This window comes from Varanus komodoensis, unplaced genomic scaffold (assembly GCF_004798865.1).
Source record: "Varanus komodoensis strain SLA01 unplaced genomic scaffold, ASM479886v1 scaffold24, whole genome shotgun sequence".
In the NCBI taxonomy this organism is placed as follows: domain Eukaryota; kingdom Metazoa; phylum Chordata; class Lepidosauria; order Squamata; family Varanidae; genus Varanus; species Varanus komodoensis.
In genome coordinates, this window is record NW_025335641.1 from 15,168,770 (window position 1) to 15,194,982 (window position 26,213).

At 41.8% G+C, this 26,213-nt stretch overlaps 1 protein-coding gene across 1 annotated transcript in view; it reads left to right on the forward strand.

Annotated features, from left to right (window-relative positions):
- NTNG1 (netrin G1) overlaps positions 1-26,213 on the forward strand; it is a 259,586-nt gene that overhangs the window by 71,145 nt on the left and 162,228 nt on the right. The gene's annotated exons all lie outside the window — the stretch shown is intronic.

Consider the following 26,213-nt stretch of genomic DNA (forward strand, 5'->3'; position numbering starts at 1 on the left):
AACTGCACATGTTAAAAGGCTAAATTGAAAAGATCTGTCTTTATACCTCTTCAAAAAGCCAAGAGAGGAAGGGACTGGTTATAGTTCTTGGGAGAACATATTCCTTTGATTGGAGGTATACAGGAGAGCACCTTATTGCAAATGGGTTTCCACAGGTAATGGTACTCTCAAAATGGCCTTTCCTGTGGATTTGACTACCCAGTCCGGTTCATAGCCACATGTTAAGCCATTTAAATCCAACACACTTCCTATTTTCAACCACCTCAGGTCTTTCAGGCCAGGTCTAATATGGTCCGGATACCATGCACTGGCATTGCAGCCATATTAATGGAGTGCCTACAGCTTTTAAGTGTTTAAACACCCTTTTGTTTTTCATAGCTTTTCATCTGTAAAATATTACGTGCGTTCCCCTTTATGATTGTATTGGTTTCTTATGCTGTTCGGTTATATTTAAATTGGTTTTCATGTGAGCTGCTGTGGGAACTATTTTTGTTTCATGTATGATTACCATTTTAGATGTATTCCATACCATTGTCCTTTATATGGATCCCTGGAGAACTCCAAGGCTGTCCGTCTTTCCAGGTATTCTCTGTCAAGCTGTAGCCTTCCATTTTGATGGAACTCCACCCTGCTCAAAGCCAGAGTTCCAATAGTTTATGTGTACATGAGACAATAACTGTCACCCACTGTGGCAGGTAAGACTCTGAAATGATAAACAGAATCAAATACAGGAGGACTCATTGCTGACTTCTGTAGCAAGAAGATAGACTTTTTACCTTGCAGGGGGAGGAACACCAGTTTTTGCATAACATCAGCAATTCTAATTGTGCTTGACATTCAGAGCTCATCCATTGCCTCTGAAGCTTATTAAAAATGGTAACAAACACATTGGTAGCAATAGGAGAGATGAGAAATCATCAGGAGTAATGCTTGCTAAAAGTCTGAGATAAAATTATGAATATAGCAGGAATACAGGTTTGGCATGAAATCTACAGGTACCAAATCAATAATATGCCAGAGAACAATGAACGGTGCCTGCAGATGCAGCGAGTCCCAGCAGCCCAGCTCCCTCCACAGAAAAGAAAAGCTCTTTTTAAAAACCATCTTTTATTTTTCTCTGGCTGTGCAGATTCTCTCCCGCTGGAATCAGAAATAGAATTAACAGTTGAGAATACTAAATGCCAGTTGCAGAGCTAGAATGAAGCAGTTTAGATTTGGTTCCTAGCTCAGCTACAAAGAGATGGTAGTTAAATAAGTTGAGTTGTATATTATTTAGTTTTCCCTTTCAAAGGGGGAAAATATTTGCTGCCTTTGCAAAGCCTAATAATACAGATAAATGCTAGGCAGAAGTTAAGGAATTGCTATGAGAACAAGTTCCGGAATACAACAGTACACCAAAAAGCAGTTGTATTCTCCAGATAAGGCATGGATGGGACTAAAGGCAAAAGGGGCAGATCCAATTTTGACCCTGCCCCCTTTACCTTTAGTCCCACCTACCACAGGAATATGGGTACCCTGACACTGAATTTAACCCTCAGGGTGAACAATGTTCAGCATCCCTGACCTAAAGCTGCTGTCCAGGTTTTGGAAAACCATCCACCCAACAGTATACCTTTGCCACTTTCCATGTGCTTCTTTGTTGTCTGTAAGGGCAGATGAAAAGAGAAACACATCCTGCACTTCTGCCAAGTGATCTGGTCAATTTTGCCTTGCATATCAGTCCTTCCTGAAGATGCCTAAGTGGCAGATTTACTGCCACTTAGCAAAGGCATTTCAAACTTAGGATGGGGAAAAGGAAAGCACCAAATGATAGTTGGTTGTGGGAAAAGGGTTCTGCCAGGTGAAGAGGACAAGACCCTCTCAGGAACCGTGGAAGCTCAGACTGGGGCCCCAGGCAAGCTGGACTTGGCCCATGGCTCTGAGGTTCCCTTAGCTGAAGCATGAATACAGCATCAATTAGAGAAACAATGTAAAAGGATAGCTTCATGGAACCATGGCTTCCCTTCTTCACACTAGTTAGTACACATTGCAGAGACTCTAGTATCCACTGCAGAGCTCATTCTGACTGGAATTCATATCAGATTGCAATCTTCTTCTTTTCACATGAACTTCTCTCAGTATTTTTGTCCATATTTTTCCAAAGGTATGTATCATGTATCAGTTGTGAGCTTCTTCTTTCACACATTTTTCTTCCATTGATTAAGGCTCACTTGTATGCCTTATGCAAAAGTACACATTTCTTTATGCACATTTTTCAATTGTACACATGCTGTTGCATACTTTTTCTTCTTTCTTCTTTTTCTTTTATTTTTTATTTTTTGGTTGTTTTTGATTGGGGATGTCCACAAATGGCCCTGCATGTTTGGAAAGGTGCAGACTTCAACTGCATATTGCATCTGAGTCCACATTTGGCTGGGATGGTGCAAACTGGCTAAACTCCAATGAAAACAAAATGGAAATGGGTCTATGGTTAATGGTCCCTAAGTGAAAGTCAGAGCACTGCATGCACTGCCAGACAGAGATCCAGTAAACTTACTCTCACAGAGGACACAGAGTTGTATCTGTGTTAGTATGAGTTAAGTCCCATTCATTTCAATTAGTCTAATTGACAATAGTAAGGTTGACAATGGGTACAACCAACAATGCTTTTCAAGCGCACATGGAACAGCTGGATATGAGAAGGCTCTCTGTCTTTCTGGTTACCAGCTGCTGCCATCACCCTGTCAAGTTTTGAAGTGGAATATTTTGAGGACTGGGGACAGCCAGAGAGGGTTTCTAATGTCGAATGATGCCCAGTTTTTTGGATGACTAAGGAAAGTGGGGAGTGAGCTCACTCTTCTCCGGTTTCCATAAGCCAAGCTGATATGTCCCATTGGTGGCTCTGGTACTCCTTGTCAATATAACCAGCCAAGCACTGTCCATATGTTAACTTGGGGAGTATTCCTCAAGATGTCTTCCCTTCCAGCATGCACTAGAGAGCCTGTAACAAGTCCCTCTTCTCCAGTGCCTGTAGTCCTTGTTGACCCTGAAAGGGAGCCATAGCTGCTTTGAACTTTGAACAAACGCAGGAGACCTAATTTATGGATCTCCTATCACCTCTGCTTTGGCCCTGAGATAAATCAGATAAGCATAAAAACACATAAATTGGTTAGTTAATGGGTTGAAATGTCCTACTTTAAAACACAGTAGAGCCTTTCTGTGCTGTTTATGTCCTATTTTTAACTCTGTGATATGCAATATCATCATCATTCAATAACTTCCATTCTTAAGGCCAAGAAAAATACACTTAAGCTGGGAAAGGGGAAGGGCTTTCACTTTATCTTCTCATCCTAGCTATGTCTTTGTGAGGTTCAGCAACATTTTCTTTTGTTATTAATCCAGCACTGTGGTTGTGAACTGAATGTACTTCACCAAGTATAGTCTACCGAGGATATTGGAAGACATCTGCTAAGCCCTGCCATTATTTAGGCAGACCTCTTGGGTTATAGCAATAATTACAATTGGTTCTCTGGACCATGGAATGGTTTAAAAGTCAGGCTGTGGCTGGGGTCTATGTGTGTACATGTGTTTCACATTAGTTTTCACAGCAAATTCATTGTTGCCAAAACTTCTCTAGCAGCCATTGAAACACACAGACACGCACGCATATACACACACAGGATAAGCAAGAGTCATACTAAGGAAAATTAATAAATGAAGGTTCACATTGGTCTGTCACAAGAAGCGATTAATGAATGTCATCATCGTCTTTTTATAATTTATAGCCAATATCCCAGAGATTATGCAGAATACCATGCATTTGTTGTAGCTGAATATTTGAACAAGCAAATGGGATTTTATAAATCGATGGAAGTAAGAAGTGTAAAATAAACATGTATGGTCTGCTTCCTTGGGATGAATAAGCAAACCCAATATGGATTTCATAAATGGTAGAAGGCATTTTCCTCAGTGCTCAGCACTGATTGGTCTCACTGAATACAGATGTCTCCAGAGTGTTATGGCAAGCTGATACGATACATTCTAACATATCATCATCTGCTTCATGACAACTCAAATGCCCCTCTAAGGAAACCTTAAAACCCTGAATTCACATCTAAAACAACCCCTCCATCATAGATCTTGACATCCATGCCATGCCTTCCCCCCAAATTGGAGGTGCACCCTGATCAACAACACACCATGGAGCAGAGCTGGGCCTTGATGGGATGCAATGCTAACATTTTTTTTAATTAGCAGGAGTGCTAATAAGCTCCCCCCCCCTCCCCAAATTCCCTTTTCCTGGTCAGCTTATCTGTAGTACTTAAGAGTAGGTGGGGAAAATGAGTTTTCCCAGCAGCTATATATTGGATAATACCAAACAGATGATTTCACCCTTCCTGATTCTCTTGCACCCTGCGATTTCTGTGGTACAAACATTGGTCCTGCTGGTTCCATTGTGCAAGCAGGACTTCCCACTTGTGCAACCAAAATTCAACCCTTCCCAGAGGGAGTCCCGATAGAACAGAAACACTCATTTCTGCACTGGGGAAGGTGAGCAGAACTATCTTGTGCAAGGTTGGCCAACCTTCCCTGTTCCAGAAATAGAACATTTTCACTTGTTCCCAGTTGCACTGTTTGCAAACATAAATTGCTGGGATACAAGAGAATCAACAAGGGTTTAAGTGCCCCATTGGATACTGCCCATTAGGCAAAGTATTCTGGAATGACTTGCTCTTGAATGGTCCATTAAGACCCATTAGTCTTTAAAAAGTTATGTTCCTAATAGGCATGAAAAGAGCCAGAACTGGATCAATACTCATTGTGGGTGTAGCTACGAAGATTGTCAAGATACTTACCTATACTTCAGAATTTATCGCAGCACCATTGCATACATCCTGCATTTCTGCACATACTCTGGCCTCCTGTAAGTCTGCTTGATTTGGCACACCTCAGGGAGACGATTATAAGTTGTGTGTGCTCAGAGATGGATTATCACAGCATCGTGGGAATGCCAAAAAGTGTAGTATTGCTTCTGTCCCCCTTGTCTGGGATGCAAGAGAATCATCACAGTGAGTTGCTTCATCACCTCTATGTATAGCTATGAGCAAGAGTACAATTTGCAAGGCTTACTGTGCAATCCTATGCATTTACTTGGAAATAATTCATAGAACATGGGGATATCAATGGCTCCTTGACATGATGGCTGTATATTACCTTAGGTATTGGAGCCACTGTGTCTCTGTATACCTGGGTAACGAAAACAGAAAGCTGCTAAGGCAGTCACCAATCCCTTCTTATTTCTGGGCTTCCTACATGTTGCTGATTGAGCAATGTGTGTACAAAACTCTGGACAAGTTAGGCCTTTGGTCTGTTTCAGCAGTGCTCTTCTTACATTCTTATGAAGTCAGTCTAACAGTCTTCATTGACCCTTCTCTCAGAAAGTGCCATGCATACTTCCACTACTCTGGGAGGAAGTTTAATTGAACTTGATAGGGTTTACTTCTGAATAAATATACATAGGATTATACAGCAACAAATGTTTTTTAAAAGGTAAACTCTTCCAGACTATTGCAAAATTGTCGATATTTATATTTTTAATTCATTACAAACCTGAGTATATAATGTTGACAACTTTACTCTTACACTGAAAAGGGTTATTTTATCCCCTATCAAGAACTGAAGCATACCTCCAATTTTAATTTGGAAATAGGCTATGCCTCAACATTTAGACATCTGAGAAATAGAAGACTGTTACTGATCATTTGATTGGCTGAGTACAACAAACACATGAAGATTGGGGGCAAGACCTATGGGGAGTTTATCCCAGTTCCCCACCTTCCACATGCTTGGCATGTTACATTGCTGCTGCAACAGGGGTAATGATTTACTCACGTTCAGCAGCTCAGGGCTGCATATCTAAAACTGATACTTTGCTACATCATTGACTGCAGAAGACTGCATAACTAAAATGAAGCTTCTGGACATGATTCAGGAGATGGTTTGGATGTTGTCTTTTCCTGCTCAGAAATGCGAAAAATGTTCAGGAAAGCCAGAGAAGAAAACTGCCTGAGATGCACAGCACTAATGAGAGCTTGCTTGGACATGACACATCTAGAGCAAGAACAGTTTGAAACACTTGGCAAGAAGGTCAACTCAGCCCAGTTCATTCATTAGTTTAGCAGTCTGGTAGCTGCTGAAAATCAGAGGAAACTTTCTTACACCAAATCAGATCACTGGCTTGCTGATTCAGTATAAATTTCAGAGGAGCGTTCAGGAGCCACATTCCAGGGATGAAGACAAAAGGGATAGGGACAAAGGTGTGGGATGGAGGCAAGGTGATGTGGTGCAGCTGCCTAAGGAACTTGTAGAATGAGAGTGGCATCCCAAGCAGCCTGGGGTTTGCAGCTGGGCTTGAGATTCTGCCCTGATTGACAACAGTTCCTCCAGATGTGTTGTAAGCCGCCCCGAGGCTTTGGCAAGGGGCGGCATAGAAATGTTCTACTACTAATACTAATAATGTTAGGAAATGGGCTTTCCTGGCCAGAGACATAAGTGACTGAACCTGGTTGAATGTATTTTGCATGCAAAACATGGTGTACCACAAAGCTATTGTCCTTCCCAACATAGATGTGGCAGCTCTTGTTCAAACTATAGCACTACACCATAGCATATGCTCTTTGCACATCCCAGTCAGCACTAGTGCAACCATCCATTTGCACATCCCATCTTTGCACATCCTATTCAGCACTAGTGTCCCATTCCATGTAGAAAATCTCCACGGTTGCTCTATGGTTGTGCCAAAGTTAAGTATCCCAACAAACCCACCTCCTAAATGGGGATATTGTGATTAGTTGGTGTGGTTAAAACAAGTGCAATATTGCCATAATCAGACCTGCTTCTTTCATTTGCCCTCAGCTGCATTTAAAAGGCATGCAATTCAAAGTCCCAGTTAATATTATTCCTGGAGCTGCTAAGCAACAAGCAAGTAGTGAGTCAAATTCCATTAAGAAATGGAGCACTGCTTTCTAAAAGATAACCTGTGCACTTTGGTCCCACTCGGTTCAAGGCTGTCCAAGGCTCTTTGAGGGGCAGCCTCTAATTGTGGCTGCACAACTCAAAAGGACTGGAGAAACAGACTCACATGAAAATGAACATACAATTGGAAACAGCTAAACAATGCCAGAAATACATTCCAGGAAAACATGCTAAGAAATTGTTTGACACACCTAAGAAATTAAGAACCAATATGAATCAAGGAGCAATTTATATATACTAGCTAGGTGTACTTTAAATATGAAAATGCAGCCTCAGAATAGCATGCTAAAATGTGAATTAAAAAACAAACTCATGTCTCATCCAGTTCTCCCAGTGATAGGGAATCAATTAGTAATTACTTGAATAAATTAGTAATTTGTTAATCAGGGCTTCACAGTGTGTGACCCACCAAGCCAGGTATAGCTCAGCAATATTGAACTGCATCCTACCAGCATCCTGTCAGCATCCTGATACACCTCTTGGTTCTGCTTCCTGTCCAGGTATCCATTTTGAGTGGCAGCCTAAGCTAAACATTTGGGCCGCTGTGCTTTGTTGCTTCTACATGGATGGCTAGTTCAGGAAGGGAGAAGAGCTTTATTTTTCTCCCCATGGCAGTTTTACACATGGGCTGCATTCACACAACATGAAAAATAACCCTGCATAGTTACCATGGTTCACAGAGTTTTGTTTTTTTCTTTTACCATGATCTATCAGACAGACAATTAAGTCGTTTCTACTTTATCATGGTTTCTATCTTCCCCACCAAGTCCTCCCACCATTGGCATGTATCCTATTAGCCACTGTGCCTGAAATTCAATCCCAAGGTGCATCTCTCCCTGTGATGCCTGCCTCTTCCCCATTGGTCCACTTATAGAGGCTGGAAGCCTGGATTAGGTCCCAAAGCTGTGGCTCTTTCCACGGAAACCTGTGGTAGTTGCATATCACAACTGTGGAAACCTAATCCTGGGTTCAGACAACAAAACAATCCTTGGTGGTACAGAACAACCATCGAACTAACCAATGTTTCTTAACATGGTTTCTAAAGGCCAAACTTACCATGGCAAAATACCATGACTGGTTTCAGACAACAGGAGAGACCAACAATGATTTTAAAAAACCATAGGTTGTTGAATTGTTTGCACAATGGCTTAGTGGTAGAGCAGATGCATTCAGAAGGTCCTAGGTTTAATCTGCAGCATCTCTAGAAAGGACTGGAAAACTGTCTTACATCCTGGACAGCTGCTGTCAGTCTGATTTGACAATACTAGGCTTGGTGGACCAAGGTTCTGACTCATTTGATGGCTTCTTATGTTCCACAGTGTTCTGTTTGTTGGGGAATGCAGAATAGATAAAAGGAAATATTTCTTTCCACAGAACAAACTTAAACTATGGAAAGATAAGATAACATCTTCTATAAGATGTGATGGCCACCAATTTGGACATCTTTACAAGGGGACTGGGCAGTTCATGGAGGAGGAAATATCAATGGCTTCTAGTCCTGATGGCCATATTTTTCCCATGGTATCCTAGGCAGTTGCCCATGTACAGTATTTGCTGGGAAACATGGGCAGGTGCTGTTGTGACCATGTCCTGCTTCTGGGTTTCCCATGGGCAACTGGTTAGCTACTGTGTGAAAAAATTTCAGGAGCAGATGACAGGGTTCTTCTTATGTTCTTATGCTGTGTAATACCTGTATAAAACAACTGAGCTGAGGTACTCAGGAACTTGGGATGCAGTGTAATCAGAAGGCAGAGGGCACCATAAAATGTAAGGGATGCTGCAAAAGTGTCAAATGCCTGAATTTGGTAGTAGATCGGATAAAGATGTATGCGTACATTCAAACTCAGACTTAATATGTCTGAGATGCTGTCATTAGCGATTCGTTAGATTTGGAAGGTTTTGTTCAATTTTGTGCAATCCTGTTCTGAATGAAATTTGATTCCCTCCCTTTTATATTAATTATGTAATTGCCGACTTTTCCACCAAAAACAACAGTTCTCAAGGCAGCCCATAATAAAAATGTAGATTACAAGAAACATCTTAAAAAACAAAAATGCAAAATGAGAAACAAAATGAAGAACAAACAGCACTAAGTACTAAAAATAGCTTCAGCCAAGGACCAATTTATAAGCCAAAGACCTGCCTGAATAAAAATATCTTTGCTAGGAAGTAGAAGGACAACAGAGAGGAGGCCAACCTAGACTCTTCCGGCAGCAGGTTCCAGAACTTAGAAGCTGTCACTGAGAATCCCTAGCAAATATGCCTCTGATGGCACTGGTGCTAATTATATCCCCTAAGAACTTAAAATGCAGGCAAGCTTGTATGGGAGAAGATCATCTTTCAGGTAGCCTGGCTGGAAGGTACAACCTGCTCCCCATGTATATTTGGTCCTACCTGGACAAAGGGGCTCAAGGTAACTTTCATTAGCTTTGGCTTTGTGGCAGCCTCTTCTAGAGAATCAGACATGTTTTAGTAACAACTGAACTGTATTATTGTGATGCACTAGATATGGGGCTGCCCCTGAAAACACTTGGAAAGCACCAGTTGATACCAAATATGGTAGTTAGGAACCAGATACCCAGAACACATTGCACCAGTCTTGGAACAGCTCCACTAGATCCTGGACCAATTCAAGGAACTGATTTTAACCCTAAAGCCCTAAACCAGCAGTAGGCCACCTTTTCAGACCTGCAGGTGCATTTGTAATTTATTTACACAATTCAGTCTTTCCTTGCCTCTTTTACATGGATTCCATCCACCACATAGCTGCCATCTGAGCCACACAGGACTTCCTCCCTGCTCAGGATTCTCTTTGCTGCTGCTTCTCCCTCTGCCCCACCAGTTCGCCTTACTCAGCCAGCCACTGCTTCTGATTCTCCTCCCAACATAACTTCCTCTGGCTGTCACTGCTGTCTGCTTCTGGTTCTGCCCAGCTGCTCCCTGGTTTTGCCACTGCCTGTCCACTGATCCCCACTCTTGTCACTGCACTCACCTCAGGAGAAAGTTATCAGGATGCCTGCCAACATTCTGCTTCCTTGCAGCTGATCTGATAGAATCAGCAGTGGCAGGAGGATGGAGATCTTGATCAGCACACTCAAGAGTCCCGATGAGGTACCCTGGAACCCACAGGGACCCTAAGCCCAACCCTAAATAGTTTAGGTGCAGGATACTCGGGGGACTCCTGTTGTTGATCTCTAGTGCAAATGTTTCCTAGCATAAATCTCTCCTAAAATAACATCGACACATTGAATATACGTAACTTTGCCTCCAGGGGCAGGTGCTTAATTTTCATTTGACCTTTCACCAAATCCACCCATATTCCTTGAAAGAAAAGAATGCAGGTCCAAAGCTATTGTACAACTGTTGGCCAAACATCAAGACAAAGCAGCCTGCATTTCTTCTGTAGCTTCTTTATAGCCTGAAGTGCCTGATCCTGCCTAATCTTGGTAGCTAAGCAGGGTCAGGCCTGGCTGAAATCTGGATGGGTGACATAAATGCTGTGAACCACCCAGAGAGCTTTGGCTATGGGTGGTATAGAAATGCAACTAACAATAATAACAACTTTCCAACATGGAAACAGAGAAGGGAGAGAAATTTGTTTAGTTCTCATTTTAATGTGAACTTAGTTAATTTTCATTCAAATTGCATACTTTCAAATTAGTGTGTGAACTGAGGGTCAGTTATCCTTCAAAATTCACACTTCTCTGAATTTTCTCCAATTTTTTTTAAAAATCAACACCTCATATAATTCATATATTAATTTTTAAAACTCCCAAGTTCAGAATGAACCAAATTTAAAGTTGGGAAATTTAAGATTGGAAAAATAGGAAACTGAAATGAACACACCTATTCATTCCAACTCAGTACTATCCAGATCAACAACTGAATCCCCTGACTACAATTCCCATCAGCATCAGACAGCCTGACAAATGTTCAAGTGCCATGAATTAATTTGTGGTCCAGAATTGTTGGAGGGCATCGGTTGGTGTAAAAATTCTTAGGAACGTTGCTGTTATGTGCTGTCAAGTTGTCTCTGACTTACAGTAACCCTATGAGTGAAAGCCCTCCAAAATTCATGACAGCTCTGCTCCACTCTTGTAAATTAAAGGTGGTGGCTTCCTTTATAGAGTCAATTCTTCTCATATTCAGTCTATTTCTTGATCTGCCTTCAAATTACCCTAGAATGTTTGTCTTCTCTAGGGAGTTTTGTATTCTCATGATGTGCCCAAATCATGACAGGCTCTGTTTTATCATTTTTGCTTCTAGGGAGAGCCTTGATTTGATCTTGCACCCAATTGTTGATTTTTCTGTCACTGCAACGTTCTCCTTCAGCACTATGTTTCAAATGCATCTATTTTCTTCCAGACAGCTTTCTTCTCCGTCCAGCTTTCACACCCACATATAGTGAAAGGAAATATTAAGGACAGAGATGAGCAAATTTGTCTTGTTCAGCTTTTGGTGAGCAAATTACCATATCTGAATTTCCCAACTAGTTTGGAATTTAGATTTAGCACATTTGAACTGTACCATGTATCAGTTTAGGAGCTTTTAGTCCCTGGTATTCAGGAATAGTACCAAGATTTCTGAATCATTCCAAACAGGCAGAGTTCAGCTCAATGTCCAATAAGCCTAATTTCACAAGTTCTTTTGAAAGTCCTAATATTTTGAGCCATCATATATGGAACAGAGTTTGGTGCTGCATGTAAGCCTTAACTGCAGTCCTAAACCAAGCAGTTCTCTCAAGTAGGATCCCCAAAAACATTGAATAACACTCAATATTTAGCTTCTGTGTATTGTATTCAAACCATTACATCATGATTAACAAAAATCCAAACAGTATCTGTGGTTAGATTGTGGTGCATTTACTTTTAGCTCTTTAGAACTTCAATCTGCTTAACATTGGTTGTCTTTGCAAAAACCCTCTTGCAATCATCCTCAGGGTATCTGTCATGGCATGTGATGTAGCTTCACTATTCACTATTATTCCTTCAGGGATACCTGAAGGAGCACCTACTTCCCTGTGTGCCTTCCCGCCCCTTGAGATCTGAGACAGAGGTCCTGTTCTGGGAGCCCTCCTTGAAGGAGATTAGGAGGGTGACTACCCGGAGGAGGACCTTCTCTGCAGTGGTACCCCAAGTGTGGAACACACTCCCTGGAGAGGTTCGCTTGGCACTGACATGATATTCTTTTTGGAGTCAGGTGAAAACCTTTTTATTTAACCATCATTTTAATGTTTAATTGATTTTAACTGGGGTTTTAATTGTTCAATTGTTGGATGCTGTGGTGTTTTGTTTTATTCTACTCATTTTTTATTATAAGCCGTCCCAAGACTCTAGTGGCGGATGGGTCAGAAAAGCTTTTAATTAATTAATTAATGCCATTTCAAAGATAAATTTCCCACTCCCCACATAAAGGCAACTGATTAGTCCTGGGGTGGCTCAGTTGCAATCCAAAAGTATACTCCCTATACAAAATAACCTATTCATGGAATTTCTGGAAGGTGCATAGAAAGTGGAGAGGGTAACAGGGCACTGCTCCAATCCCATTCCCCTGTAGGCTCTCCATTTGACCTCCCATTGAGTGAGAAGGGCTAAAAGGGATTTTTTTTTCAATCTTCCTTTGTTCCTTTTCAATCTAAATAGGGGGGTGAAGGATGGCACTGGCAGGAAACGGGATACTGGAAATGGCATTGCTGCTGTTACATGCAGTGCTGTTTATTTTTTTTTTTTTTAACAAATTTTATTGCTTTCTCCAGAACTAAAAATAACAATTATTCAGGACATCAGATATACTGGGTCAACATCACACTCTTTTTTTTACATTTAAGAACTATATTCACTTCTACGCATAGTCCTGTTTCTCTAAGCAATGATAAAAAAATATTCCAAGTTTAATAGAAATACGTATCTTTCTTCTCCTTCAAAGACAAAGTCAATCTGTCCATCTCTGCACAGTCCAAGATCTCTTTTAGAATCAACTCTTCATTAGGTGGCTCTTCGCTTCTCCAATGTTGAGCAAATGCAATCCTCGCCGCAGTAGTTATATGTAAAGTCAAATATATAGCTTGTTTATCAAGATTATCAGGAACAATACCTAACAGAAAGACTTCAGGTTTAAATGTTAATGGTTTATGCAATATTTCCTCAAGCCACTTATGTATTTTAACCAAATTTTTTTTTGCCTTAACACATATCCACCACAAATGATAGAAAGTATAAGGTTTGTGTTTACATTTCCAACATCTATTTGACATATTTGGAAAAAAAAAATTGGTGATAGATTTGGTGATATTTGGTGATATTTCATGATAGATACCATCTATAAAATATTTTATAAAGGTTTTCTTTATATGAAGATGCTAGAGTTATCTTAATATTTCTTTCCCACAGCTTTTGCCATTTCTGTAACTCAATATAATATCCATGTTATCATAGTCTCTTTAACTTGTTCATCTACCATTTTCACATCTAAAAGAAAGTTATACAACCTTTTAATCATTTTTTCATCTGATTTTAAAATCATTTGATCAAATGCTATTAATTCCTTATAAAAACCATACATTCTATAAGGCAGTGCCATTCTTGAGGCATGAATAAGGAGTAAATCTGCTGAGGAACTGGAAAACAGAGCTTTCCCCACCAAATCTACCTCCCTCAGTTCACTTAGTTGGACCCAAATCCTGTTGAGTCAGGGATGCCGGGTTAGAGGCACAGCTGTAATGTCTCAGAGGGTACTCTTTGAGAACAATTCTAAGGTTTTTGTCTGACCTCTAGAAAAAGGAAAGTTGCCCAATCTTACCTGCATATTCTACACTGCTTTGTTCCATGGAGTCATACATACATATCCAGTCAGTACATGAACACACAGCCCTGAAACAATGCTAGGAATGGGAAATTGTGGAGGATGGAAAATGGTGGCCATGCTGCCAACTCAGTTATCGCTGCTGACACCCCTTGAAACTGCAGCAAGCAAAACAGTTGGAGAAGAAAGAGAATTACTGTGCTGCAGCCATTGCAAATATACAGCCCTGACTCATCCCTGAAGAAACAATTGGAGAATTCTGACCTCTCTGGAAAATTTGACAAAATCCCCCCCTCCCCCCACAATTTCTTTCCCTACAAATAGGGGTCCTTGCATACAGCAGTAGAGGAGGCCTCCGGAAAACCAGTATGAAATATGCATTTATTTTAAAATATGTGGGGACTCGTCGCTAGGATACACCAAGCCATAAGTGGGTGGAGTCAGCCAGAAACAAGGAAGCCAAGAAATGAACTATAAGATTCCTAATAAGATCTTCATCTCCAGGCTTCCCTCTTCATTGAATCACCACTGTCCATGACCACACATCTGGAATTAAGGCACATCGTTTGCAGTCCGAGGTGAATTTTCTAAAATGACTGCCTTTTTCATCCATCCACCATGTCTTGGAAGGGAAATAATTTCTGCCGAAATCCATTTAATTTGCTTCTCAGGAAATGTGTTGAGAATCTGGGTGGCAGCAAAGCAGTATTGAAAAGGATCTTTGTTAAAAGGATTGATTACATATTTTAATGCCCCTGTGATAATCCTCCTTAATGCGCCTAATGCCGAGATGAATGCAAGGGTGGGGGGAGCTATTCCCTTACTTGTCAAAACAAAGGACTTTTTTTTTTCCTGTGCTAGTGACATCTAATAGACTTGAGCAAAAGCAACTGGAGCTAATTATCTTGTGACCAGCAGGCAGCCTTGAATTAGATCTCAGCAGAAGACTTCCAAGTAGTACCAAGATCAGCTGGACCAAACAGAAAAGGCCTTTATTCCTTCTAAAAACAATTGTTAAAGGACTTATAAATAATTGAACAGAAAACTCCTAAATACTTTGTCATTGATTAACAGGGACAATGATGGGATTTTTGTTTTCTCCAATCTTCATCACCAACCATCTGTGCCAAAGAATATGTGTTGTTTCACAGCACCTTTGGGACTGATTGGGGTTGCTATTAATTAGCACATTGCTGTTGATAACATTATGATGTTATTATTTTTGCCTCATCACACTTTGGGAAGTCAGCAGCAAAGTGAAGCATTTTGGCAGACTGCAAGAACATTCTATTTTGAATGAGTCACTTGTATGCAGAGCAGGGGTAAAGACCTTCTGACCTGGAGGCCAAATTCAGCTTGCCTGGGAGCATAATATACCTTTTGGATAGTCCCTAGAATTTCACTTACCCACTGACTATTAAGTGATCTCCTGGCTTTTGTACATTTTCCTCCATTCTAAAAGGCTGAAAAATCACCTCTCTTACTAGCAGTGGGAGCTTTTAAGTTAAAATATCCTGCTACTCTTGGCCCAGACTTATTTTGCCTTTGGTCCTTCTCAACTGGAATGTGGCCCCCAAGTTCTGTTTGGTCCCCAGAAAAAGGTTCCGCACCCCTGGGCCAGAGGGTGAGACTGACCATCCAGCTACAGTGCAACACTGCAGAGACCTCAAAGCTTGAACTAACCAACCAAATAACACTTTCTTTTTCTAGTGCCTTCAACAAAACCTGATCTGAAATAACAAGCAGGTGCTACTTTCTGAGGCACAGAGTGGGGTATACTTCTAAGATAGCTGCAGCTGCTATTAAAAGAGCAGGGGCAGGCTGGTTGACAATCGTAGGCAGACTCCTGGGTCCATAGCAGATCCCCTGACTTTACAGCCAGTTGGACCAGAAAAACCTGTGATTGGTCCACCCTCTAGCAGAACTTGCTGCCTGCATCCCTGGTGGGTCATATTCTGCTTAGAGGAACACACACTGTGCAGTGCTTTTTGCAGAGTCGTGCCCCACTTACAGGAAATCATGAGCTCCTGGCGATGGCCCTTAAAAGTCATGCTTTCTGCTGCCCCAGAAGCCACTGCTAGATGAAAACATCATACAGTATTGGGATGAGCAGGGCAGGGGGAAATTGGCTGACTATTAGGAATAAGAGCAGTTCAGGAGTAGCACCAGTTCTTCAGTAGCGGAAGCTTTCCTTTTGTGGAAATCATTAGCCAAGGCTGGATAATCAGTACAGTGTAGTGATTAGATTGTTGGAGCAAGCACCTTTCAGATCTGGGTTGCAGCCCCGCTCAGCCATGAATCTCCCTGGGTAACTTTGGGTCAGTCACTGACTCCATCCTAAGTCATTGGAATGGAATGGAGGAGAACTGTGCAAGCTGTCTTGGGTTTCTCAGAAGAGGAAAAGAGGCAAAATGCAAATTCAATGTTGTAATCATAATCACGATTGCTATTTGCCTGATATACTCTACCTATAGATGTCCTGATTTGAGCCGGGGATTAAACTAAAGCTCCCATTGAACTCATTGGCTAGATCCGGGCCGTGTTAGTTCCTCTTCCCTCCCCCTGATGTGAATAGAATGTATTCATTAGTTATGACTAATTCACACTATTAATTTCAGTGAAAGCAAAATGCTACTAACTGAGAATCCAGATGTAATTCATTGTGCCATTGAATTTGGACTCAACCATGTTGGCTGGGGATGATGAGAGTTGTAATCCAACACTACTGGAGGGTACCAAGTTGGAAATGGTTGCCTCATCCCTTAGTCCAGAAACGTGCATCCCATGATTCCTTTACATGTCAGGCTGTTTCTACGGCAGTGCCTTGCAAAACACGCACATACAAATTGTTGCTTTTTTGCCCTTTCTTGCTTGAGATCAATTCTTTCTCCCAGAAAATCTGTTTGATTAGCCTGCACTGGGACTTCTGCCTACCTTGCTTTCCTGTCTTAAGACTTCCATGAGGCCTTCATTCTTTTCCTCTCAATCAGCACGTCATTCACCTCTAAAACAGCATTTAGCTCTGTGAAGCCAAATGGACGGCTTTGATTGATTGATTTTGCTTTATCGGTATCCATTTAGGCAGGAAGCTCATTTGGAGTGATTTGCTTACCCAACAATTTTAATAATGTTGTGTTAGTGAAACAATTGTGCAGAATGGAATGGATTCAAGTGAAGGACAAAGCTGTTGTCTGGTTAGACTTCTGCATGCATCAAAAATGGATTTTTTACACACACACATGCACACACACAGCTTGTTCTACCAGTAGGCATTGAACAGCATCTGCATCAGCTTCCCTTGCCATTCTTCTTTCATTCTTGTCTGTTTGCCCGTCTGTCTGTCTGTCTGTCTGTCTGTCTGTCTCATGCAGCCACTTTCAGTGCAACTCAGAAAACACACGAAAAAAGACTCATGACTGAGTAAGCAACAGAGAGGCAGGCAAGCACTCCAGGGGCCATCATACTGGGCTCATGAGATGCTTACTGGAGCTGCTGTCTGAGTGGACAGGGGTGGGCAGGCATATGTGGAAGGAGACGCTCCTTCAGGTAACCAGACCCTAAGCTGTTTAGGGCTTTATAGGTCATCGGCAGCACCTTAAATTGGGCCTATACTTCAACTGGTAGCCAGTGTAGGTGGAAAAGGACCAGCGTCGTGACATGATGTTGGAAAGGATGGGACAACCAACTAGAGGAGTGACGGACAGAGAAGAGGCTTGCCAAAGGGCCGTGCCAAAGGGAAGGGGCCCAGTAGTACTCAAAAGGAGTATGCTCAGATGCCATTGCTAGATTGGATCTAACGAAGCATGTGTGCATGCACAGAAACTCATCCTTGGTTGGTTGCGCTTCCTGGAAATGCACAAGAGAATAAAGAGTTATTGCCAAAGAATGGTTTGCTGTTTTGGATGGGCAAAAGGGGAAACCCAGCTCGCGACACCCACCTTCCTTCTTTCTCTGATTCTCTCTGTCTCTATGCTCTGCCCACTCATCTTCCTTTGCTGACCCCATTTTCACCTCTCTACTGAATGCGACTAGAGTCAGTGCAGACTGAGTGTCACATCCAGCAGCAGCTCCGAGTTCCTCAGGATTCAGCTCACCTGCTCAAAGACGAATCTGAAAGGTCAGGCAATTTCTTCCCTATCAACTGGTTAATATTCTGAAGCAGCAGTTTTGTATTCTTCTGCTAGCGAGCAGGCAGTGCTGGTAAGAGGCACCAGAGCCGGCAGCCTAGGTCATTCATTCCACAGAAGCCTGCTGCTTGCCAGCATCAAGGGAGCAAGGTGTGGGGGGCGTGTGCAGCTTTAGTTTTCAACCTAGAAAATCACAACAGATCTGCAATTGAGGTTTCTTGGCTGTGCTGTAGGAAGCCAAAGCCAGCTGTCAGAGCAGCTTAATATAAATGTCTATAACTTACTGCTCAGGAGCTTTGATTTTCTGTGTTTTGATATCCCTGACCTCCAGATAAAGTATTTTTTTCTAAGAGGTTTTGGCCAAAGAAGTGAAAAACTAGGATGTAAGTTGATAGTTACTCAGATAAACCAATACGTTGACAGACTTTGAAGCAGTTCTCGTTCGCTGGCTTAATTTTAAGTCAAGGTGTGATTTGTATAATCCTGACTTCTTTCTGTAAAGTGCACATTTGCATATATTCAAAATTTGCAAAATCTCAACAGACTTGAAAACATTTAGTGCATTCATCTAAGAAAGAAGAAGAAGGAGTAATAAAGCAAGCAAAGGTACAGATCTTTTTGTTGGAATCCCTAAATGTATCTGAGATTTTTAAATCTTCTGCATTCCATTGAACATGTAAGATGTGTAGAAATTCCTCTGTTGACCATCCATGTGGGGAAATAATAAAGCAAGCCAAAGTAAAGGCATTTAATTCCAGTGAAAGCAGTAAAAGTACTCCACTTTGGATGGATTGTGTCCTGATGATTTAGACACACAACTCGAATTGCAACAGTGATGTTTTCCTATTACAGTGAATGTCCGGAATGTGCTAGCAAGACAAACATTCCACCTTTAACCCTCTCCCCCATTTTGCACCATAAGATTTATACATGAGTTGATGGGGAATATTTATTTAAAAGCTTTTTACATTGTCATTTTTTCTGCAAAAAAAAATTAGTCATGGGGCAATCTGGTTGCCTTATGTGAAGGCTGTTTTTTGTTTTTTTTTAAGATATGGATTTTATTTTTTCCAAAACTGCACTCTTGCTGCTGAGCAAATGCAAGATATTTATTGCGATTGTTAACACTGCATGCTTTGTTATTGGGTCTGTGTCATAGGGTACTTGCAGTGCGTAACCCCAATAAGTATGATACATAACTTTCCTTTTTATGTTGTTGTTGATAACAAAATAGTACTAGCAATAATACCAATAATATGCTTTTTAGATAATTAGTTTTCTTTCTGCATTGCTCCAGTGTGGAAAAGTACACACTTAGATCTAAAAATTATGGTGGACATCATCAAGGCTAATCTCCTAAAAGCAGAGCTTATTCTTTTTATTATTTCAGTAAAGCGTCAGTTAAACAATTTTAATAAAGCAAGCTGAAGGGTGAGGGCTTCTGCACAAGGAAGGAAGGAACAACATTTATCTTTTCCTCTTTTCCTTTTTTCCTGTTTTATGTTCGTTTCCTCCCCTAGGCCGGTGTAGTTGTTTCTCCATTGTGAACTAGGCCAGTGTAGTTGTCTCTGCATTGTGAAGGTGGGTTGAGCTTGTGAAGGTGGGTTGAGCTACCCAGTGAGTGGAATGGTATGAATTGGTGACCTGCAACAGGAGGGGTTGGATCTGATGGCCTTCTTGGCCCCTTCCAACTCCACTATTCTATGATTCTATGAATGCCCCTGGAATGACACCATTTTGTATTCTCTGATGTCAGAGTTCCAATAGTAGAGAAACACCACTAGGAACTTCTCCACAGCCTCACAGAAACAGCTTGTGGTGACTGGTCTCCTCTGAAATCAGAAGGGGAACTCTGAAAAAAACAATGGATCCTGGAATGCCCTCTCAAGCACTACAGGATTGCAAATTTAGTCTCAAGTTTTGGTGCAAAAGAGTCACTAAGCTGCCCTATACGTGTCTGCTCCAAAGTTCATCATGGTTTTCTTCAAATCTCATGCACAATAAATTGGGAGTAAGTTTCACTGAACACAACAGGATCTACTTAGGAATAAACATGAATAGGATGGTGCTGGATGTCTCCCAGAAGCAGTGGACATTTCAAAGGTTGGCTATGTGGTTTCTTTCACTCTTTGGCTTACTCCTTTAAAGTTTGCCCAGTCCCCTTCTGTAGTACTAAAGTGTACTTTTTAAGATGCATAACTAATAGTTTCCCAACCAAGGCTCTTTCTCTGTCTCCATTCCATGGAGACAGAAGTCTATTCTATGCACCAGTGTTAGTGCAGAAATGTACAAATTTGCTGTTTACTAGGTATGTCCCAATTAGGGAAAAGATCTTCCAGAGTAAGAAAGAAGTAGTAATCTTTTTTCTTCTATTCATGTAGATATAGATAGATACACACATACCATTGTCAGATGCCTGTATCACCATTCTCCCAACCTGTTGCCTGCATATCTTTGTACTCCCTTCCGATCAGCCCCAGCCAGTATGGCCAATGGTTAGAAATGCTGGAAGTTGTAGTCCAACAACTTATATAGAATACCCAGTTGCAGGAAAGCTGGTATATATCTTATGCCTTCTCTGATGACCAGGGAAGAACATATTATTGGAGACTTGGATCACATGTGGGACATGATCAAAAAGTTTTGAAGCCCTAAGGTTAGGAGATGGGGAAAAAAGTAATAGTAATTGTGCGAGCTGGAAAGGGGAAAGATTAATTATTCAGATAATTCTTCTCTCACCTAGATGTTAAAATGAACTCCTGATGATTATATTTAAAGTCTCTTGCCATGCAATTGATGGAACAGTACTTGACCCTTGAGAAGCTAATATTAGACTCCCCGAGTATGGAGATGTTTGGGAAAATATTCAAAAAGAAAAAAAAGGTGATGCCAAGATTTTCTGACATTTCCTAGGAAAGGTCTATCAGTGCTCCTCCCATCTGAAATGTGCTTATATTTCAGCATCGTAAGAACCATCTATACGTTCAGACTTGAACAACTAAGGGAAAAAGATTATTATCAGTAGCATACTCTTTCTTGCCCCAATTCAACATCATTTCTTGTTTAGTTACCCACCGACCTCATCAAGTTTCTCTTGGTGGTGAGACATAAAACAGGGCTCTGGTGAAACTTGAAGAGTATGGGAAGACTCATAGAGAATGAGAATTTCAGTTATCCTGGTCCCTTCAGATTCAATTCAGATTTTATGTGGCCTTGGAAACTCTTTGGAAGCCAAACAAGACTAGTGTCTTTGGTTCAAGACTAGTGATGGATGGTCTTCCATTTTGCACATACTGTAGTTTTGAAACACACTAAAAGGGTAGTCCCATGTAAACCATTCTAGGTATCCTAAATTAGCAGTAATTAATGCATAGATCCTTGGGGCCAGATCATCCTTCCCCACGAAGGAGTGCAGTTGGCACACCAGACAAAAGTTAGGAAAAGTTCAAGAGAAATGCTGGGTCCAAAAATGCAAATCAAACCCTTCTAAGGTGGTCCAGACAAGGCTATACTCCCAATACCAGGTTGGCTTGTCTGCTGACCATCAGAGCCTCCGTCTTGTATGGACTGAACCTCAATTTGTTCACCCACATCCTGTCCCTCCCTGTGTCCAGACAACAGTTCCAGATGTCCACAGTCTCTTTGGCATGAGACAAAGTTTGCTGCAATCAGCATAATAATGAGATCCAAACCCAAAACTCCAAATGGCTTTCCTGTTAAGCTCTAGACGAGACTCTGTCCCAGATGTATAAAGAACAATAAGGACCCACGAAGGGTCTTCTAAGCCAGTAGCCATGAAACCATGTAGTATTCCTTCAGTGCCACTTTCTGGGAACATTCAGTCAAAACAACCTCAAAATGGTGCCCCCAAGTTCTATATCAGCCAAACATCCCAGAAGGATAACATGATCCATGATACCAAACAATTCTGAGAGACCCTAGTGAAATATGCATATATAAACTTTGTCCCTTTCCAGCATAGTCAGTCATGGCTGTTTCCCAAACCAATTTTGTAGGAATACCAAGTAATCAGCTTCCTGCCCAAAAGCCTGGTATTGCTCACCTTTCATTATCTAAATGAAGAAATTTCATCCTGATTGTAATTTGTTGTCAAGCTGTCAAGCTGCCTCTGACTTATGGCAACTGTATGCGTGAACGTCCTCCAAAAAGCCCTGCCCTTGACTGCCCTACGCAGCTCTTGTAAACTCAAGACTGGGGCTTCCGTTATAGAATCAATCCACCTCATATTTGGGTTTTTCCTTTCTTTCTTCAACGTTCCTAGCATGATGTTTTTCTCCAGTGATTCTTGCCTTCTCATAGTAATAAAATCAAGCTTAGCAGCTGAGTACATATTTTGCCTAGGGGAGATCCTGAGTGCAGTACTTGTTATCCCAAGGTGATGTATCTGCTGCTTTTTCAAGATTCTTTCATCAGCAAGTGTCAGGGATTGAACTTTGGGATCTTCTGTATACACTGCATATGTTCTATCATTAGGATATGGACCCCATTATGGATCCTATTTTCTCATTGCTCTCCTCTCCTCCCCCCTCCCTCAATATTTACCTTCAGGACAAGAATGCCTATGAAAATATTTTCTGGACTTACATCCAAGGCTGTGTCAGAACTGTAGTAGGGCTATAGTTCCAGAGGAGGTGCAGTAGTGGAACTGGCTACCACTGTGTTTTCAGCCAGAATTCAGTGACCTATAAAAACCCTAAACATTTAAATAAAAAATTTCAACCTAAAAAAAAAAAAAAAAATTCAACCTAAACAGCTTGGGCAGCTTGGGACCACTTTCTCCTATACAAACTGCCTGGGTTTTAAGGAGAGGTCCCTTCTTTTGAAAGCTTAATAGACACATTTAGTGGCAATGAGTGAGTAAAGAGGCTTCACAAGGGCTGCTTTTAGGCTGTACAGCTTCCTGCCAAGAGAGCTAGGATCATTCCCTCTCCATTGTCTTTCTGCCAACAAGCATAGAAACATAGAAACAGAGCGAGTCAGAAGGAGCCCTCAGGGTTAACCAGGGCTTTGGCATGTAAGCTGGGTGGATGCTGTTCTGTACTGTTCCTGCTGCACTTGTAATTGTTTTAACATACTTGCTTTATGATTGCTTTAATCAAGTTTCCATGCCTCTGCTGCCTCTTCAGCTGCTTCCGGTCCTTATTTCGTGTGCCACGTAAGGGTGGTGACACTGCTGTGGCTGCAGCAGATGGGAACATTTGTTGTCCTTCTCCTGCCTGACTCGGCAACATTCAGCGGGTCTTGCTGGACCACAAGAACCTTCCTATATGATGATGCCAATTCCTCCCCTCTGCACAGAGAAGATAGATTGTGCACTTTCCGAGCAAGGAGAGCAGTATCTGAGTTCTGCTTGCCACGAATAGTGTCAGTGTGTAACTGTCACAGCATGTCACAGTTAGCAATCCATTGGATTTGGGCTGCCAGAAGCCAAACTGATACACGGATGGTTTAGTAGACACGATTTTCAGACTGTTGTCATGCTCCTGGAGCAGCGTTTTCAAGCTATCCCAGCCTGCAAACAAGATTGCCTTTTGGTGTGAAGGCCAAGGTGGCAACACTCGAGCTAATGCATGAAAAGGTCAAGAGCAGAATAATTCACTTTCACCTTGCCAGAGAGGGAAAAGCGGCGGTAAAAGCTGTCCATTTATTGGCAAGATTATATATAAACACGTAGTTCATATCTCCAGCCACCACCTCGGCAGCCATCCAGCCAGAGCTGTTGTCATCACCTACTTCCCTAATCAAGTGGTGGATTATCTTGTCCTGATAAATTGGAGCCAACATCTCCTGAGCAGGGAAGAGGGAGAGAGAAATAAGTCTTACATGAAGTAATTTGCCAGCCTGTAGCTAATAGGGTAGCAGATGTCTGGATCAAGCCCCTGAGCTTGTAGTGCACAGCACAACAGAACGATTTGCTGTGAACAGCCTAAATGTCTTTAAAGGAAGACATCGCAAAGCAGGCACACAGTTAAGCATGATATATTTGAGGCCAGGGGACAAAGGGAAACAGAGATGCTCTAATAGATATTGTTTTTAGAGAGTCTATATAGCTGATTTGAACTTATTTGCCCTGGAAGGAACCATTTTTATGAACTGGGCTCTTGAGCAATGTGTTTGCATTCGAGAATGAAAAAGGAAGCACAGAACTGCTGAGCATCTTTTAAGAAAGAATCAAAAGCTATTGACTCATTAGACACTGGCTCATTGTTCTTGGGGTTTTGAAAGTTGATTACTGGCAACTTGCTCAGGATAAATAAACTATTTTCTTCCTCTTAAACTCCACTGAGGCAAACATTAGCATTTGCTAAGCACACAACTGTGCGGAAGGTTTTATTTCAGCAGAAGACAAAGCAGGAGAGCTCTCGTTCTAATAAACAAACCAAGTGTTTTGTGTTTCTGAATGCTATGCTGAAACAATAGAAAAGTGGTTGCCAAACGGGTGGCATGGAAAGCCTTTGGTACTATACTCTGGGATGCTGCAAAAGCAGATTCTGAATTGCCATGCCATGAATCCATCACATTCCCCAGGCTCAGCTCCTGGGACTGTGTTCTGCCTTGCAGTACCCAGAGTCCAACTTCTGGGTGAGTGTTCTCAGAATTCATGGACACTCACCAGGACCCAAGCCCCACATGCTCTCTTGTGTGCCAGGAGTCACCGCTTTTTGAGCACTGCAACCAACACTGTGGAAGAAAGCTGCTCATGAGGAGCAGGGCTGCTTTCCCGGCAAGCCCTTCACAACTGCTGTCCAAACAGCAACTGTCTTCTCCACCAACTGCAGCCACCTTTTGGGCTGCATGGAAGAAGGTTGCCAGTTGCATAGCTGGGCATCTGTGAATAGCCATGGACTTCCTGTCTTGCTTTGGAAGACTGGGCCAAGCAGAAGCGGAAGCCTGCAAATGCTTGGAGGGACAGATTCCAATAGGGTTCCTCCCAACTCTAGCTGCATGTCGTGTATTGGGATCCCTACTCGCCTCCTGTCAAAGCAAAGGAAGCACGCGTGGCTCAATGATGAAGCCCATGCTTTCTAAGGAAAAGATCCTAGAATTAATACCCACCACCTCAATGTGAGGTTGAGAGGGATCTTGGTTCAAAAGCCCAGATGGTTGTGGCCCGTCAGTGCTTCTAATGCTCTGATACTACCAGTGTGTACAGTCCTTTTAGCCCTCGGAGTCACGTGGGATGTTGGCTTGGGAGGAAGCAATGCACCCTCATCCTAGTGATCCTGATATGAATCACTCACTGCTGTTAGCATGTAACTCCTTGTCCCAACAGCTTTACTGGCTTCTAGTTTGTTTCCAGGTACAATTCTAAGTATTGGTTCTATTATGTATAGAAGAATGATGTAGCTTGAGACCAGCTTCCCAGAAGACCACCTTTTCCCATATCAACTTGCCTGGATTTTAAGATGTTTGTCAGAATCCCTTCTTGCAATACCATTAGTATCAGAGGAACATCTGGTGAGAACATGAGAGCAGGGCTTTCTTGGTGGCTACTCCCAGTCTTTGGAACTCTCTGCTAAGGGGTGTTAGGTTTGTTCCCACTCAAACAGGCTTGTAAGCTCATCTGTTGAGTTGGGTGCTGTTTCATTATTTTGTTTAGAAATGTGCTTTTTTGTGTCTTTGCTTTACATTTAACCAAGTTTCTTTTTTAAAATAGTGGTTTATATTCTTGTTAGGTACCTTGAATACCATATTTTTGGGGTAGAAAGCAGGGTAAATCAAATTGAGAAAACAACATCTGTATTTGGGAGCCTGGGAATGGGACTGGAGAACCTTCTTTCCAGCATCTTTAACAACAATCTGAATACATACTGTTCTTTTCTCACTGTTCATCCCATTGAATACAGACCCATCTGAACTGGAATCACTGCAGAGGTGGCATATGGTGTAGTTGGGAGGTCACCATCGGCCACTGTGAAGAGCTTGAACATGTGCAACCCCAGAGGAATGCAGACTCTCTCATATAGCCCCACAGTCTGTGGCACAATGAGGGCCAAACAGCATCAGATATGGAGAACTGACAGTCACTTCTCCTACCATTCTCATGTTTTTGCATAAAAGAAATCACAAAGGGCTCTGATTGGATCAGATTAGCAGAAATAAGTAGTCTTGATCCTGCCTCCTTTGCCATTTTCCCTGTCTCTGCTCCCAGCTGCCAGTCCTTAATTCCATCCAAGCAGCCCTAGAGCAGCAATTTAATTGAGAAAAATGGCAGACCAAGAAAACCCTCTTCCACACCAGAGCTGCTGC